Source organism: Clinocottus analis, unplaced genomic scaffold, assembly GCF_023055335.1.
Source record: "Clinocottus analis isolate CAN_PGR_092001 unplaced genomic scaffold, fCliAna1.0.p SCAF_2, whole genome shotgun sequence".
In the NCBI taxonomy this organism is placed as follows: domain Eukaryota; kingdom Metazoa; phylum Chordata; class Actinopteri; order Perciformes; family Cottidae; genus Clinocottus; species Clinocottus analis.
The window spans coordinates 2047962-2060461 of NW_027175931.1; the positions used below are offsets into that span (position 1 = coordinate 2047962).

Consider the following 12500-nt stretch of genomic DNA (forward strand, 5'->3'; position numbering starts at 1 on the left):
CGCTAACCAGAAGGATGGAGTCAAGAAATGAAAGATACTATTTTAATTTATTGTCATTTTGTGGTTGTTTTTGACCTGGAAGCCTCTCGGCGTCTCCCGTGCTGCAGTACCGCGCTCCGCCTGAACCGTTATTGCAGCCGCTGGTGGGGGCGCTGTTTTACAACAAAAGAGACGCCTCATTAAACGCTGCTGAACGAAGGATATCTGATTATTAAAAAATCCAGTTTAATTTAAAAGAAATCTCATAAATTCAAGTACAGTGGACAAAAGATTAATTGACCTTTAAAAAAAAAAATAATAATAATAAAAAAAACATTATTCCACCACTTTTCCTGATTCCCAAAAAAAAATGAAAATAATTTTTGCTGAGGTATTGATAAAATTAAGCAGAAAATTGTATTGAAGTCACACTTCACTGATGTGTGTGTGTGTGTGTGTGTCCTCCTCACGTGGAAGGTCAGTATTGACGATACGATGAGCCAGCAGCTGATGTTTCTTCCTCGCTTTATCAAGTTGACCTTTTTGATTTATGCAAAGCCGAGACTTTCAGTTTGTCGTTGCGTCATTAAAAGTCAAGTCCTCCTCCCTTGTTTCCTTTCCTTAATGCGTTTACTGACGTGCAGTCTGTAATCTCTTGTAATTGTCAGTCTGCACGCTCGGGGACGGCGGGTAAACTCATCGACCTCCTTCTCGTTTAACTAAACTATGAATCAGGAAACAAACTTATGGACGCTGCTGTGAACAAGCCGCTCTTCCTCCTCCTCCTTCCTCTTCTTCTTCCCTCTCCACCTGACAGTGAAGTCATCCCCCTCCTCCTCCTCCTCTTCCTCCCAGGAGGCCCAGAGGACCAGCATCCGGGCGTCTCTGTGGCACCGGGTCGCCCGGCTGCTGGTTGTTGCGTCGCCCATCGTCTTTCACACAGAGGAGGAGGCCGTGAGGGCAGAATGAAGCCTTTGTGCCGCCGCCGCTGACTCTCAGCGCCACCTGATGCCACCTGATGCCCCCTGATGCCCCCTGATGCCACCTGATGCCACCTGATGCCCCTCAGGGCCGCACACAAAGGCCTCTGTGACCAGGCAGAGGGAGGACGATGTGTACGCAACAGAACAAATCGGTTCTCACGTGTGAAAATGCGTTGCGCAATATTATACAATAGCGACTCTAATATTTCAGGTGGTGCGTTCTCTTTTTGACTAATCATCATCATCATCATCATCATCATCATCATCATCATCATCATCATCATCGTCCTGGTGTGTCTGACATCACTGAGCATGTTGAGTGAGACTCGTCATGTTCTGCCGACTCTGCACTTTTTGTTCCTCTTTCTGTTCCGAGCAGAAAACACCGCTCTGTCTTATTTATACTGCAGGTGGGTGTTTTATAGTGTGTGTGTGTCTGTCTCTGTGTGTGTGTGTGAGATGTATTACTTGTAAAATGCCGACCAGGCTTTTTAAACGCTTTGCGGCGCTGCGTTTTCTTTCTCTTCGTTCCACTACGTTCATATTAAAGCTGGATCGATGGATCTTATTTTTAGCTTTTCACCCCCCTTTTATCCCTCGTGTGTGTGTGTGTGTGTGTGTGTGTGTGTGTGTGTGTGTGTGTGTGTGTGTGTGTGTGTGTGTGTGTGTGTGTGTGTTAGCATGTCCTCCCACATCCTGCTGCTGAGGTGCTGAGAGCTCACACACACTCTCACACACACATCGATGGAGAGAACCCCATAAAGGGCTGCAGAGAACGACATGTTCTGGTGCACTGGGATCAGACATGAGAGACTGTGACTCACTCACTCACTCGTATCCTCATGCGACTGTCTATCACGTCTTCCATGCACACAGTGGTTTGGTGACAACATGAATCAGCGTGACTGGGTGAACGATGCTGCAGTTTAACTTATGAATCTGATTATTGATGGAAAGTTAGATCTCCTTGTTTCAGACGACCGGTTCAAACCAGAACGCTAATTCACAACTCTGCAAACTTTGTTTGCTAACATCGCGCCTGTCGCTTTAAGAGTCTGTTAGACACAGTTGTGTGTGTGTGTGTGTGTGTGTGTGTGTGTGTGTGTGTGTGTGTGTGTGTGTGTGTGTGTGTGTGTGTGTGTGTGTGTGTGTGTGTGTGTGTGTGGGCAGTTGTTAGTGAATGTCATTGATCACCTTTTGTACCTGTTCACACAAGATAACTCCTCTAATCCAGTGTACAAGATCCCTACTGACCACACACACACACACACACACACACACACACACACACGGTTAATTCATTACATATTCGGTTGCCTCCCCAAATGAATCATTTTACATTTCGCTTGGTATTATATTTTGTATTCATGCGGCTGCAGCAGCAAGACACACGTACACACACACACACGTGTGTACACACACACACACACACACACACACACACACACACACACGCACGTACCGGCAGCAATCAGTGACACAAGTATCTAAGGCTTGTGTGATAGGCAGAATCAAAGACGATTGATTAAATAAGTCAGCCGTGTGTGTGTGTGTGTGTGTGTGTGTGTGTGACTCCATTACCAGTGACACCAGCTTGCTTTAAGATAGATGGGCACCATTAACCTTCAATTAATTAGAACACACACCCTCCCTCGTTCCCTCCCTCCACTTCTAGTTGAGATGTGTTGAGTCTCACTCTGCGGTCGGCTGCTTTTTAAAAGCCAAAGGTTCAATCTGCTCGACTCTGAATGGATACGAGTGTCTTTAAGTCCGGGGGTCAAAGGTCGTAGAGAGATGACGCAAGACAGAGCAACAGGAGAAGCTCTGAAACTGAGTTGAAATGCTCGACTCCTCTGGTTGTATAGAAGTCTATGCTTCATGTGTTAAAGCTGCATTCTCTCTCCTGACAACCAGGGGGCGACTCCTCTGGTTGTATAGAAGTCTATGCTTCATGTGTTAAAGCTGCATTCTCTCTCCTGACCACCAGGGGGCGACTCCTCTGGTTGTATAGAAGTCTATATAAGTGACTCTACTTCTCTCTTGATGTATTCCCTCAGTAAACATTGTAAACATGAGTTTGTCTCAATCTCTAGTTTCAAGTCTTCTTCTATACAGCATGATGTTCATTTAGGACATTATGGTCTGTTAGAGTCGAACAGACCGTAAAGCAGGGGACGCTTTAGGGGCGGGGCTACAAGGTGATTGACAGGTCGACACCAGAGACGTATCTGGTGTCTCCGTTCCCTCAATGGTCATCGCCTAACGCAGCTGGACGTCGTGTTTCTTAATTTCGATTCTTGTTTCTCATCAGTGTTGGTTGGAACGGGCATTTCCTGCTCGACTCGACTCCTCTGCAGTCGAGCCCCAGGTGGTATCGCACAGTCTCAGCTCCTCGTTACCTGCATGTGTCAAGGACATGTAAAGGAAAAAAAAACAAAAAAGTCTCTTATGTAACCACATGATAGCACCGTGGTATGTACACTTATTGCTGAACCGCTCGACAGCACAGTCACGTAACAAGATAACTTCAGTTTACAGTAAACCCACTAATGTTCAGACAATCTCTTCCACCTTGAGACTTTTTTATTAAGGACTGAGCTTCGGGGGTTAAGTGTTACTCTCCTGGATCACCGGACTAGCAGTGGGGGGTTTTGACTGGGGGGTCTCCGTCTGTTTTTCTGTGAATGAGTGAGTGTTTTTCCAGTAAAAGCAGCAGGAGAGAAGGCACCCGGGGTCCCACAGGGTAGCTGCTGGACAGACGATGATCTCATTGGCCTTGAAAAACGTGAAATGTTCTGTAGATGAGATCCCCGAGTGAGGTCTCATAAAGTCTATAAGTCAACAAGGGAATTCCAACCATTAGGTCGCTCCGAGAGTTGAAGTCTAGTCTGAAATATCTTAACGGCTCCAGACGTTAAGGTCCCCTGAAGGTGATTCCCCAGACATTTCCCCTATAGTGACACATAGCAGCTTTTGGAGAGCTTGTCTCGAGATGTGGGAATACTTTGTTGATCCCCCGACTGAAATATCTCAACATCTAAAAAAGGGATTGGCCCAAAAATTTGTGCACACAATTATGGTCCCCAGACGATGCATCCTAATAAATTTGGTGATCCTCAGACATTTCCCCTTCGAGCCACCAGCAGGTTGTTGTTGTGAATACTTTGCAGATCCCCCCCCCCCAACTGAAATATCTCAACATCTAAAAGGGGGATTAGCACACAATTGTGTGCAGACATTCATGGTCTCCATACCATGCATACTAATCCATTTGGTGATCCCCTGACTTCCTCTTAAGTCATCAGCAAGCTGACAATTATGTGTGGGTTTATAAAAAATAAAATAAAATTCACGGGAACCTCACATTGGATGCCATGACATGCGGTCCAGGTGTTCATGGTGCTCAGAGGATGAATACTTTGATCTTTGATATCTCAAAATCCCTTGGATGGATTGGCACAAGACTTTGTACGGACCTTCATGGTTCCCAGATGATGCGTCCTACTAACTTCAGTGGTCCTCAGACTTTCCTTCTAGCGCCACCAGCAGGTTAAAATGTGTGATTTTAAAAGTGAAATTTAGATGAATTGACGTAAAATTCGATACCTTGACATTTACGTTCCCATAGAGAGGATTTGTGTTAGCGTGGGGCGGCTATCGACCGGTGAAGTAGTTTCCATAATCTTTTAAAAGTGAGTTTCTTCGCTGTATCATTGGATAACTAAGCACTGCACGTCTTGGACACAGTGGATCATATTGATTATCGTTCACCATGTTGTGATATCCGAAGCCCTCGACGAGACATTCCCGCCCGACGACGTGCGCACACACATTTGTTGCCTTTTTTAGCATCAGTGACGTGACATGAGAGCGGCCCCGGGTTCAGTCACATCGGGGTTAACGGTCGTGTTATCGTCCCGTCGGCCTCCGTGGCGAGAGACAGCTGCGGCGCTGCGACCTCTCGCTGGGCTTCGGGGCGACCCCGGGAGGCTGATCCGGGACCAGTCCAGTGTTCCAGCTCAGCTGAAGAGACGGTGTCTGGAAAAAAAGCTGACTTTCACCAAAACAACGAGGTGTTAACCCTCGCTGAGCTCTCGCCTCCGGCCGTGAGAGCAGATGTTTCTCTTGTTATGTGACTCACTGCTTTTATTTCTTGTCGTTTTTTGGCAACACGAAGGTCAATATTTCCACGCGAGTGAAGTTGCTACGTCGGCTCTTTCCACGGCAGTCGACCCTTTTATTTCTACTGTACATCACTTATTGAGCAGCGACGATGCGGAAGTATTAAGTACTTCAAAAAGGTGTTGGGTACCTCCCAAAAGAAAAGGTGTTGGGTACCTCCAAAGGTATAGGGTATTAAGTACCTCAAGGGGTATTGGGTACCTCCCAAAAGGTGTTGGGTACCTCCCAAAAGGTGTTGGGTACCTCCCAAAAGGTGTTGGGTACCTCCCCAAAAGAAAAGGTATTAGGTACCTCCAAAGGTATAGGGTATTAAGTACCTCAAGGGGTGTTGGGTACCTCCAAGAGAAACTTAATAGGTACCTCAAAAGTTATTCAGTATTAAGTACTTAGGAAAGGTTTTAGGTACCCTTCAAAAGTATTGGTATTAAGTACCTCAAAAGGTATTGGGCACATCCAAAAAAAGGTATTAGATACCCTCAAAAGTTATTCGGTATTAAGTACTTCCGAAAGGTTTTAGGTACCTCCAAAAGGTATTAGGTACCTCAAAAGTTATTTGGTATTAATTACCTAAAAAGGTATTTATTAAGTACCGGGAAGTATGGCCTTTAAAGTATTTTATGATTTTTTTTTTTTTCAAAACCAACAAAGTAGTTTTGGTTTCCTTAACCTAACTTAAGTGATAGGTTGAGGAAAAGACGGTGAACTACTAAGTAGTTTAGTTTCCGACCTGTTGCGTCTCATATCGTGATATCTGCTGCTCTCAGCGGCCGCTCGGCTCAGAGGATCCACCAGAGGTTTCACTGCGTTCGCTCGGTGGATCTCTGGGATTGCCGGCAGGTCGGCAGCACGGACGCCAGATTAATTCATGTAGATTGGTTTGGTTATGAAATGGAGATTAGATTGCCTTTCTTTCCTTTTTTTCTTCTTCTACGGCTTAAGTGGATGTTACGCCTCAAACGCTGCTCTTATTGCCGGCTCGAGTGTAAGATCTGCTCCCAGCGGGACACACACACACACACACACACACACACACACACACACACACACACACACACACAGCTAATAGGTCTGCTACAGTTTAATCATTTCATCCCTTCCTTTCTAAATGTTCTTTGTCTCGGTGTGTTTGAGGTAATCTGGTCTCACGAGATGAAGCTGAAGTTAATCCTGCAAACGGCTCAGAGTCGTTTCTGCAAACGCAGCAAAACACACACGCACACACGCACGCACGCACGCACACACACACACACACAGCCTCATTTGTCCTGTTTGTGTTGTCAGTGTTAACACAACGACATCTTCCTTTAGAGGTATAATTAGCTTCTTCTCTTCCTCCTCATCACTCTGCATTTTCTTCTTCTTTTGTTACTTCTCCTTCTCGTCCTTCCTCTCATCCTTCTCCTTCTTTTCATCTTCTCATCCTTCCTCTTGTTCTTGTTCTTCTCATTCGTCATCTTCTTTTCCTCCTCCCATCATCACATCTCCTTTTTTCTTCTTCTGCTTTTCTCCCTCCTCATCCTCTACCTCCTCCTTGTCCTTCCATCAATCCTCTTCCTCTTCTACTTCTTTTGCTTCTTCATCCCGTTATTCCTCTTCCCCCTCCTCTTATTGCTCTCTTTTCTGTGCTCCTTCCTCTTCTTCCTCCTCCCCCTGTTCCCTCGTCTTCATCCTCTTTCTGACTATTGTTTATCAGTCGCTTATTATTTAATCACAGAATGATTACCTGCATGAATATCAGAGCGTTAAAGTGCCATTAATATCAATTAAAGTAATTAAAGCATCACATTGATGTGTTTCAGACCACACACACACACACACACACACACACACACACACACACACACACACACAGCTGTAATAAGCAAAGTGAGAAGGCTCCTAATAACATAAGTGGAGCGATGTGTGTGCTGATGGCTGCAGGTTTGACACACACACACACACACACACACACACACACACACACACACACACACACACACACACACACACACACACACACACACACACAGGTTGATTAGATATTGTCTCGGGCAACCTTTATTTCATTACAGATATTGACACAAAACCGGCCGCTTGGCAGTAAACTGTCCTCCTCTTCCTCCTGCTGTGTGTGTGTGTGTGTGTGTGTGTGTGTGTGTGTGTGTGTGTGTGTGTGTGTGTGTGTGTGTGTGTGTGTGTGTGTGTGTGTGTGTGTGTGTGTGTGTGTGTGTGTGTGTCACTGTATTTGCTAAACCTGGTAGAGTTCAGTGGTACTTTCTCTCTCTTATTGTTCCTCTCACCTGCTCTGGATCTCTTTCTCATGACTTCAGTTTTCTTTTTCTCTTTCACACACTGAGGAGGTCTGTTTGTGTTATGACTCTCATGTTACTGTGTGTGTGTGTGTGTGTGTGTGTGTGTGTGTGTGTGTCTTCCTTACAGTCGTTAACCCCCGTCACTTTCTCAGGCCAGTTATTGTCACAGCTGTGTGTGTGTGTGTGTGTGTGTGTGTGTGTGTGTGTGTGTGTGTGTGTGTGTGTGTGTGTGTGTGTGGTCTGAGTGGTGCAGGGCAGTTCCAAAGCGAACACGCTGGACAGAGAGACACATTGTGTGTAATGTCTCTCGCTCCCTCCTGTCCTCTCTCTCTCTCCTTTCCTTTCCTCTTTCTCCTTTCCTCTCTTACTGTGTCTCCTTTCTTCCCTCTCATTTCCTCCTTTACTCTCTCTTCTTTCCTCTCCCTCCCTCTCTCTCCTTTCCTCCCTCCCTCTCTCTCTCCGTTCCTCTCTCTTTCCTTTCCTCCCTCCCTCCCTCTGTCTCCTTTCCTTCACCTCCATTTGACTTTCCTATCATTGTAACAATGTTTCGTCCTCGTTGAACGTTAAAGTTCTCTCTGAATCTCTCTCTCTCTCCTCTGAGGAGGTGTAGACGTGTTGGTGGGAGTCAAACTCCTCCAGGACCTTTAAGATGCTCTGCCTCGACCGGGAATCGAACCTGTGGCCCTTCTGGCTGCGAGTAGCCGTAGCTCCTATAGGACCTGAGCAAGTACAAGAGAAGCCATGGCAGGAACAATACATATTTTGAAATGCATTACTCCGATTGTGACGATATGAGCTTCACATGTCACTTATATGGACTTCTATACAACCAGAGGAGTCACCCCTGGTGGTCAGGAGAGATAATGCAGCTTCAACAAAAGAAGCATAGACTTCTATACAACCAGAGGAGTCGCCCCCTGGTGGTCAGGAGAGAGAATGCAGCTTTAACACATGAAGCATAGACTTCTATACAACCAGAGGAGTCGCCCCCTGGTGGTCAGGAGAGAGAATGCAGCTTTAACACATGAAGCATAGACTTCTATACAACCAGAGGAGTCGCCCCCTGGTGGTCAGTAGAGAGAATGCAGCTTTAACACATGAAGCATAGACTTCTATACAACCAGAGGAGTCACCCCTGGTGGTCAGGAGAGATAATGCAGCTTCAACAAAAGAAGCATAGACTTCTATACAACCAGAGGAGTCGCCCCCTGGTGGTCAGTAGAGAGAATGCAGCTTTAACACATGAAGCATAGATTCTATACAACCAGAGGAGTCGCCCCCTGGTGGTCAGGAGAGAGAATGCAGCTTTAACACATGAAGCATAGACTTCTATACAACCAGAGGAGTCGCCCCCTGGTTTCAAACCCCCGTGTGGCTTTACAACCCTGGAAGGAGGCGACGAGTGAATAGTTTGGAAGGAGCAGGACTTGCCAGCAGAGCTGAATGTGCCCGAGTAAATATGGGTTTTGTTAATGAGGCAACAGGAGAACACACACACACACACACACACACACACACACACACACACACACACACACACACACGGTCCACAGGTGAATATCGGAGCCTTGCCGGGTCTGTGGCCTTTCTTGTGGCGGTGATCAAGACGTGGCACTAATACCAATGTGCAGCTGCCAGCCGGCCAATGAGAGAGAGAGAGGGAGGGAGAGAGAGAGGGAGAGAGAGAGAGGGAGAGAGAGAGAGGGAGAGAGAGAGAGGGAGAGAGAGAGAGGGAGAGAGAGAGGGAGGGAGAGAGAGAGAGAGAGAGAGGGAGAGACTGTCTGCAGCGATTCAGAGAAGAGACGGAGGGAGAAGTTCGTTGGACTGAATAATCAAATGCAAACAAAAAGTTTATTATACAAGTGTGTGTGTGTGTGTGTGTGTGTGTCCTATGGCTCTAACTCTGGACAGGTGTGATCATTAATCACCAGCCGCTCGTCCCCAACGTTCACAGTCTCTCTCTCTCTCTCTCTCTCTCTTTCTCTCTTTCTCTCTCTTGATTCCTCAGTTCAAATCTAAATTCCTCTCACATTGTGGGATGCATTCTCTCCATCGTGCCAGCGCCCCATAACTCGCCCGTTAACCCATTCTCTCCTTTCCTTTTCTTCCCCGTCCGCCACGGCTCCGCTGCCTTTTCTTCTTCTCCTTCTCCTCCTCCTTCTTCTTCCTCTCCTCCATCTCCTCTGCGTCTCTTCCTGCCTCTCATCCCTCCGTCCTCTCCTCTTTCTTCCCGTGTGTTTGTCCAGCTCCGGGTCAAGGCGACAGAGAGAGGCCCACAGGGTTGGCATGGCAGCCTGGCACCGATGCACAAGACTCCCTGAGGCCCCACTACGCCACCCTGGGGTGCCCCGCGGGGCATTGCGAAACCTTTATGTACTGTACATCCCTCCAGCTCTCGTTGCTCCTTTTGCTGCTTCTTAAAATAATATAATTTACTGCTCACTGCTGTAGATCTGGGGTCAGCGTGTATCCAACTTTTAGTCGTGAAAATGCTTTAAAGAGGAAAATAAAAGTAAGAAAAAAGTTGATGCCACTTTTATTTGGTGATTGACGCCAACTTACAGCAGAGTGCAAGAGTAACAGTTAGAGAGAAACTCCACTTTGTTCCATTTAGAGTCAAATGGGGCCGCTTTAGGGGCGGGGCTACAAGGTGATTGACAGGTCGCTCACCTTGTAGACGTACTAGCGATATATCCGGTTTTGGACCAGTACTCGGTGTAGAAAGTAAATGCATAGATGCTCTTATTTTGAAATCTGCGAGTTACTTTTTTTTAGCAGTTATTGGTCCCTGAGCTCATGAATAATCATAATGTATTCTGGATTATTCCCCCACGATGCCGCCATCTTTATTATTGTTTGCAGAAAGCCGTGTACCATCCTGTCAAATGTGAATAATAGAATAAATGTTCCCGACACTCTGGGCATCTTTTATTCATATCGTTTGTATCGTAAGTTTATTTTTATTTAAATTATTTCCATGAGCAAGTTGGAGTAAAAGTTTTAACAGCTTTGTTTTTATTTTCCAAAATTTTTCACACTTTTTTTTCACTTTTCGGGTCTCTATCTGTCTATCTATCTATCTATCTATCTATCTATCTATCTATCTATCTATCTATCTATCTATCTATCTATCTATCTATCTATCTCAGTAGGACAAAGTTCTGCAGTGATCAGTAACGTTCTGTGAAGTTAAAAGAACTCGCTGGACTTTTGTCCTCGTTTGGGTGAAAAAGTCTTCACACCGTCAAATTCCTTCTTCCTACTCCTCTTCCTCCTCTTCCTCCTCACTCTTTTTCTCTTCAGGCCCTCCTCTTGGATTCATTGCACAATGATTCTTTCCAGTTCTCTCTTCTTCCTTCCTTCCCACAGTGTGTGTGCACACACACTTGTCTTTTCCCAGTGGCCCCACATTACCTTTGTTCTATTGTATCCCTTAAGTGTGTGTGAATCATCAGCCAAAATACTAGCAATAAACCAAAAAAATACTTTTTTGGACGATATATTGTGCCAGAAATAATTTGCAATAAACAACATTAATCTCATTTTAAGAAACTATTATTCTCCCGGGTTAGGGTGAGCTCTGTGATTGGCTCCCGTAGACAGTCAGGACCTTTTTTTTTATTTTTCTCTGTCCTCTATTCGCTCGCTCGTTTTCCCTCTCTGGACTTTTCCCCATCAATAAAACACAACTTGTTTCTTTTTCTGCATTCTCGTACTTAGAATCTGAAAACAATGTCTTGTGTGAAATTCATGACCTTAGTTCTGGTGTACGGTACTTTTATGGATCCTCTCCCGAGTGTTGAGAACATTATGCGACTCGAGAGTTTGGGGAAAAGCTCCACAAAGGCATCGCGTCGAAGTTAGAAAACGGGGCTGTTTCTGAAAATATCCCAAGTCCGAGAGTTTCAGTCACTTATTATCTCTTTGGGAGGGGGGGGTCATCCGTGGATATCTATCGCAGGAATGTTAAAAGAAATGCGGGACGAGAGGGTTCAGATTATCTCTACTGTTGCTATCTCAAACTGGTGATAAGTCCTTCCCTCCTGCAACCCGTATACCTTCTGCAAGACTCGACTGCATGAAGACAAACCCAGGTCAAGGACGCAGGAGGGAGTTATCTCTCATCTTTATCTCCGCCGGTATTAAGGTGTCATTAAACGAGGGCACTCAACATTTCAGGTGTATTTATAGAACCATAAATACACCAATACAACTTGTTAATGGCGGATTAGTCAGTTAGTCATTGACCCGCGTCGCTCCTTCCATGGGACACGTTTTAAAGTGGATTTTCTTGTCTCTCGGCCCTGCAACAAGGAACCTTTTTCAGGGTTCATGCATCCCTGCTTCACAGTCCCTCCTGACTGTTGCCCCCCCCTTCGACTTTTGCCCCAGCGGCCGGGACAATGAGTCCACGGGCAACCCCGTTCATCTGGGATCAATTAACCCAGAGCCCTGTTTCTGACTGCGCTCGACATAATGATAGGCTTTCAACCAGCGATGCCTTTTTGTTCTGGATGTTTTTGTTTTCTATTTCTACCCTCCTTTTTGTTTTTTCGGGTCTTTTGAATTTCCTTTTGTTTTGCGTCTGAAGTCCTCCTCACTGAACTCTCTCCACTCTTAGGGTTAGGCGATCGTGAATGCGGCCGAGAATGCCACGCAGAGTGGCATCTTGGGTAAAAACGGCGGTCGGTATTCCATGCCAGAAACCCCAAAGTCGCTCCCCAGAAATGTTTCCCTTCCTGTTTCCCACAGTTTGAGTTTCATTCCTTTCCGATCTCCCAAATTGGACTTTGACTCGGATTCGGCGAAGGTCTTCCGAGGCTCATCCGTCAATGCAGCCTGGGTTTGGTAGCTTGGAACCAGATTTATAAAGTGTGTAGGTTCACTTCTAAGCTTCTTTTTTGTTTGATTTTGCTTGTGTATTCTCAAAAGTAGAGTTTGGTCCAACCGTGTTTTGGTCTACGGGGCTCTAAACACTTGTACGCCTGCATTGTGTCCTAAAGGTATGGCTAAATCGAAGGTATGGCTCAATCGAAGGTTTGGCTAAAAGTGGCCCTAATGATGG

The 12500-nt window shown here is 45.8% G+C and overlaps 1 protein-coding gene across 4 annotated transcripts in view; it reads left to right on the forward strand.

Moving 5' to 3' along the window:
• Positions 1-12500, forward strand: part of LOC137790227 (chloride channel protein 2-like) — an 85941-nt gene that overhangs the window by 8482 nt on the left and 64959 nt on the right. The window lies entirely within an intron of this gene.